The sequence below is a fragment of the Lepisosteus oculatus genome, chromosome 14, assembly GCF_040954835.1.
Source record: "Lepisosteus oculatus isolate fLepOcu1 chromosome 14, fLepOcu1.hap2, whole genome shotgun sequence".
NCBI classification, from domain to species: domain Eukaryota; kingdom Metazoa; phylum Chordata; class Actinopteri; order Semionotiformes; family Lepisosteidae; genus Lepisosteus; species Lepisosteus oculatus.
Window position 1 is genome coordinate 34,136,137 of NC_090709.1, and position 6,000 is coordinate 34,142,136.

The 6,000-nt window shown below is 49.4% G+C and overlaps 1 protein-coding gene, 3 non-coding genes and 3 pseudogenes across 4 annotated transcripts in view; 1 reads left to right on the plus strand and 6 right to left on the minus strand.

The window, feature by feature from the left end:
• Window positions 1–6,000, plus strand: part of LOC138242559 (interferon-induced very large GTPase 1-like) — a 173,569-nt gene that overhangs the window by 81,934 nt on the left and 85,635 nt on the right. The gene's annotated exons all lie outside the window — the stretch shown is intronic.
• LOC138219021 (5S ribosomal RNA) lies at window positions 2,136–2,251 on the minus strand (annotated as a pseudogene).
• LOC138217222 (5S ribosomal RNA) lies at window positions 2,782–2,900 on the minus strand. Its single transcript, XR_011180934.1, has one exon. It is a non-coding gene; the product is annotated as a 5S ribosomal RNA (ribosomal RNA).
• LOC138217886 (5S ribosomal RNA) lies at window positions 3,436–3,554 on the minus strand (annotated as a pseudogene).
• Window positions 4,092–4,210, minus strand: LOC138244700 (5S ribosomal RNA). The gene has a single exon (XR_011193315.1). It is a non-coding gene; the product is annotated as a 5S ribosomal RNA (ribosomal RNA).
• Window positions 4,748–4,866, minus strand: LOC138216895 (5S ribosomal RNA). Its single transcript, XR_011180608.1, has one exon. It is a non-coding gene; the product is annotated as a 5S ribosomal RNA (ribosomal RNA).
• Window positions 5,404–5,511, minus strand: LOC138219152 (5S ribosomal RNA; annotated as a pseudogene).

Consider the following 6,000-nt stretch of genomic DNA (forward strand, 5'->3'; position numbering starts at 1 on the left):
AGGTTGTGTGTGTGTGTCCTGTGAGGGACTGGTGTCCTGTTCAGAGTGTGTGAGTGTGTGTGTGTATCCTGTGAGTGACTGGTGTCCTGTCCAGGGTGTGTGAGTGTGTGTGTCCTGTGATGGACTGGTGTCCTATCTAGGGTGTGTGTATGTCCTGTGATGGACTGGTGTCCTGTCCAGGGTGTGTGAGTGAGTGTGTGTGTGTCCTGTGATGGACTGGTGTCCTGTCCAGGGTGTGTGAGTGTGTGTGTCTGTGTGTCCTGTGATGGACAGATGGTACCAAGCCTGGACACCCATGAGACACTGGCTTCCTCAGAAGACTCTCACGGAGGGCACACTGTCCCTAACCCGGGTCCAGAAGAAACTACAGTGATCTATAATTCCTGCGCCTCGGAAGGGTTTATGACGTCTATGTCCGGCGCCCGCGCCCGTGGACTGGCGGTTTGGCGTCGCGCTCCGCAGCTCGAGCTTCGGTGCGAGGCAGGGCGGGAGGGAGCCGATGTGGCCTCGGCGCCATCTTTGCTGGTGAGTCAATTGTGACCGTTGCGGTACAACAAACCATCAATCAAGCTTTTCCCACCCCGTCCAGTATTTCTGTCGCGGCCCACGTCCCTTACAATCGACAAACTATAAAAAAAACAGTAGCCCTTCGCAACATTACACGCCATTTTTTTTATTTTAAACGTCCGCTAGATACGCAGGTGGCTCGATACCTGTCTTATCCTCGCCGGTGTCTTTATACCGGCAAGTGAATTTTATTTGGGGTCCCTCAGAATTGTGACAGAAATGTCAGTGAACCACAATAAAAAACGAAACTTTTTTTTAAAGGCGGTGAATGGATTTTTTGAGTAACCGTGTAGCGACTAACGTAAGGAAAAAAAAGTTGTCTTTCCCTACGAAGACGTTTTGGTACAGGACTTTCTTTAAATATCAGTTGTCCATAGCGTTTTACAAAAAGTTGATGATGATCTTGGAGATAATTGCAAAGGAAAATTGAGATAACTACTAAAACATTACGTGTGAAACGACAGGACAGAACTTTGAACCCACAAAGAAACAAAGGTATTAAATATTGCCTCGTCATGGGGGGTTGATAATTGTAGTAAGTGTTCCTAATTTTCGTAAAGAAATGTATATTATGGGAGTCACACGTGAGATTTAGTGTATATACGTTTCATATTGTGCATATATACGGGGTTAAAAAGTGGAATGAGTATGATTATAAACTCGTGTGTCCTATAATCAGATAATTTTTGAACAAGCTTTGATTAGACAGGTGAAAAACAACATCAGATCCTTTATTTTAATATATTCTCACGTCTGAATATCAGCTTCTCCCCTCTGGCCAACATTTCAGGGCTCCCAGGTGTAGATCCCAAATTGAAACAAATATTAATTTTTTACCCAGTTAAACAGTTAATAGAAGTGAGTGACCAGGGTAAATAAAGGTGGGTCAGTGTAAACTGTTTATTCTGGACCAGACTTCGTCATGTGTGATATGTCATGACTTCTTATATTAAGTTTTATCTTTATATTTAGTTCTACATGTGTAATAGATGCGATGTGTGTCCATAAAAAGGTTTCTCCAGGGGAAAATCAAGTTCGTTTTAAAACCGTGTTTCCTTTTTAGGGTAGGTTTGCATTCCAAGTGTGGGGTTTTTGCCTTTTTGTATTTTTGCTGAGACAAGTTGCCTTTCTTATACGCGGAGGGATCTGCTCGTGAGATGTCCGCTTGGTCCATTTCTGAGCTCAGTATAAGGTGTAGAAAGCATGACTGTCATCATAACCCGCATCTCACCCAGGTGTGGAATAATGTTGTGACTATTGCTTCAGCAATAACATGCTGATTGCATGTTTCTAGATGGGAATAACAGAGATCTCAACTACTGAGGGGCCTTATTAATAAAGTCTCCACAGCCGAAGCGCTGTGTCTCTTTTCAGCTGGCGATAAACCTTTCCTCGATCCTTTGCGGACTTGTTAAACTGTTCATGATCAGAATAAAAAACGCTCACGCTAATACACAAGCACCCGTGTCTCGCCAAAGCTGACAAATAAACAGACGGACAAGCCGCACTGCACGTGTGAACAGGGGAATGAGCGAGCGCGCGGGGATAGGGCGCCTCCTGCGCTTAAAAGCTTACAGCACCTGGTATTCCCAGGCGGTCTCCCATCCAAGTACTAACCAGGCCCATCCCTGTTTAGCTTCCGAGATCAGACAACAGGCGTGCTCAAGGGGGTGTGGCCGTAAGCAAGAGCAAGGCTCGCTGGCACCCTTCTTATTGAGAGGACAGCTCCGTCACCTCTTTTACGACGCTGCTTTTTTTGCCTTGCGTTTTTCTCTTCCCACGTTCTCTCTCTTCACTGCCTTCGTCCCCGCTCTATTTCACTTCAGCCTTTCACTCTTGCTTCCTTCCAATGAGGACGGAGCTGCGGGAGAAAGGGCGCTATAGAGGATCGCTGTGGAGAGCTGCTGCTGTGCTCTGACATCTGAGCTCTGTGGAAAACGATCTCAATACAATTCTGAAAAACGCGATTCCCCGAATGCCAGCCGAACAAGTCTCCACAGCCGAAGCGCTGTGTCTCTTTTCAGCTGGCGATAAACCTTTCCTCAATCCTTTGCGGACTTGTAAAACTGTTCCTGATCAGAATAAAAAACGCTCACGCTAATAAACAATCACCCGTGTCTCGCCAAAGCTGACAAACAGACGGACAAGCCGCACTGCATGTGTGAACAGGGGAATGAACGAGGGAGCGGGGATAGGGCGCCTCCTGCGCTTAAAAGCTTACAGCACCTGGCATTCCCAGGTGGTCTCCCATCCAAGTACTAACCAGGCCCATCCCTGTTTAGCTTCCGAGATCAGACGAGATCAGGCGTGCTCAAGGGGGTGTGGCCGTAACCAAGAGCAAGGCTCGCTGGCACCCTTCTAATTGAGAGGACAGCTCCGTCACCTCTTTTACGACGCTGCTTTTTTTCCCTTGCGTTTTTCTCTTCTTCCCACGTTCTCTCTCTTCACTGCCTTCGTCCCCGCTCTATTTCACATCAGCCTTTCACTCTTGCTTCCTTCCAATGAGGACGGGGCTGTGGGAGAAAGGGGGCTATAGAGGATCGCTGTGGAGAGCTGCTGCTGTGCTTTGACATCTGAGCTCTGTGGAAAACGATCTCAATACAATTCTGAAAAACGCGACTCTCATAACGCCAGCCGAACAAGTCTCCACAGCCGAAGCGCTGTCTCTTTTCAGCTGGCGATAAACCTTTCCTCGATCCTTTGCGGACTTGTAAAACTGTTCATGATCAGAATAAAAAACGCTCACGCTAATACACAAGCACCCGTGTCTCGCCAAAGCTGACAAATAAACAGACGGACAAGCCGCACTGCACGTGTGAACAGGGGAATGAGCGAGCGAGCGGGGATAGGGCGCCTCCTGCGCTTAAAAGCTTACAGCACCTGGTATTCCCAGGCGGTCTCTCATCCAAGTACTAACCAAGCCCATCCCTGTTTAGCTTCCGAGATCAGACGAGATCAGGCGTGCTCAAGGGGGTGTGGCCGTAAGCGAGAGCAAGGCTCGCTGGCACCCTTCTTATTGAGAGGACAGCTCCGTCACCTCTTTTACGACGCTGCTTTTTTTCCCTTGCGTTTTTCTCTTCTTCCCACGTTCTCTCTCTTCACTGCCTTCGTCCCCGCTCTATTTCACTTCAGCCTTTCACTCTTGCTTCCTTCCAATGAGGACGGAGCTGCGGGAGAAAGGGCGCTATAGAGGATCGCTGTGGAGAGCTGCTGCTGTGCTTTGACATCTGAGCTCTGTGGAAAACGATCTCAATACAATTCTGAAAAACGCGACTCTCCGAACGCCTGCCGAACAAGTCTCCACAGCCGAAGCGCTGTGTCTCTTTTCAGCTGGCGATAAACCTTTCCTCGATCCTTTGCGGACTTGTAAAACTGTTCCTGATCAGAATAAAAAACGCTCACGCTAATACACAAGCACCCGTGTCTCGCCAAAGCTGACAAATAAACAGACGGACAAGCCGCACTGCTCGTGTGAACAGGGGAATGAGCGAGCGAGCGGGGATAGGGCGCCTCCTTTGCTTAAAAGCTTACAGCACCTGGTATTCCCAGGCGGTCTCCCATCCAAGTACTAACCAGGCCCATCCCTGTTTAGCTTCCGAGATCAGACGAGATCAGGCGTGCTCAAGGGGGTGTGGCCGTAAGCGAGAGCAAGGCTCGCTGGCACCCTTCTTATTGAGAGGACAGCTCCGTCACCTCTTTTACGACGCTGCTGTTTTTCTCTTGCGTTTTTCTCTTCTTCCCACGTTCTCTCTCTTCACTGCCTTCGTCCCCGCTCTATTTCACTTCAGCCTTTCACTCTTGCTGCCTTCCAATGAGGACGGAGCTGCGGGAGAAAGGGCGCTATAGAGGATCGCTGTGGAGAGCTGCTGCTGTGCTTTGACATCTGAGCTCTGTGGAAAACGATCTCAATACAATTCTGAAAAACGCGACTCTCCGAACGCCAGCCGAACAAGTCTCCACAGCCGAAGCGCTGTGTCTCTTTTCAGCTGGCAATAAACCTTTCCTCGATTCTTTGCGGACTTGTTAAACTGTTCCTGATCAGAATAAAAAACGCTCACGCTAATACACAAGCACCCGTGTCTCGCCAAAGCTGACAAATAAACAGACGGACAAGCCGCACTGCACGTGTGAACAGGAGAATGAGCAAGCGAGCGGGGATAGGGCGCCTCCTGCGCTTAAAAGCTTACAGCACCTGGTATTCCCAGGCGGTCTCCCATCCAAGTACTAACCAGGCCCATCCCTGTTTAGCTTCCGAGATCAGACAAGATCAGGCGTGCTCAAGGGGGTGTGGCCGTAAGCGAGAGCAAGGCTCGCTGGCACCCTTCTTATTGAGAGGACAGCTCCGTCACCTCTTTTACGACGCTGCTTTTTTTCCCTTGCGTTTTTCTCTTCTTCCCACGTTCTCTCTCTTCACTGCCTTCGTCCCCGCTCTATTTCACTTCAGCCTTTCACTCTTGCTTCCTTCCAATGAGGACGGAGCTGCGGGAGAAAGGGCGCTATAGAGGATCGCTGTGGAGAGCTGCTGCTGTGCTTTGACATCTGAGCTCTGTGGAAAACGATCTGAATACAATTCTGAAAATCGCGACTCTCCGAACGCCAGCCGAACAAGTTTCCACAGCCGAAGCGCTGTGTCTCTTTTCAGCTGGCGATAAACCTTTCCTCGATCCTTTGCGGACTTGTAAAACTGTTCCTGATCAGAATAAAAAACGCTCACGCTAATACACAAGCACCCGTGTCTCGCCAAAGCTGACAAATAAACAGACGGACAAGCCGCACTGCACGTGTGAACAGGGGAATGAGCGAGCGAGCGGGGATAGGGCGCCTCCTGCGCTTAAAAGCTTACAGCACCTGGTATTCCCAGGCGGTCTCCCATCCAAGTACTAACCAGGCCCATCCCTGTTTAGCTTCCGAGATCAGATGAGATCAGGGGGTGTGGCCGTAAGCGCGAGCAAGGCTCGCTGGCACCCTTCTTATTGAGAGGACAGCTCCGTCACCTCTTTTACGACGCTGCTTTTTTTCCCTTGCGTTTTTCTCTTCTTCCCACGTTCTCTCTCTTCACTGCCTTCGTCCCCGCTCTATTTCACTTCAGCCTTTCACTCTTGCTTCCTTCCAATGAGGACGGAGCTGCGGGAGAAAGGGCGCTATAGAGGATCGCTGTGGAGAGCTGCTGCTGTGCTTTGACATCTGAGCTCTGTGGAAAACGATCTCAATACAATTCTGAAAAACGCGACTCTCCGAACGCCAGCCGAACAAGTCTCCACAGCCGAAGCGCTGTGTCTCTTTTCAGCTGGCGATAAACCTTTCCTCGATCCTTTGCGGACTTGTTAAACTGTTCCTGATCAGAATAAAAAACGCTCACGCTAATACACAAGCACCCGTGTCTCGCCAAAGCTGACAAATAAACAGACGGACAAGCCGCACTGCACGTGTGAA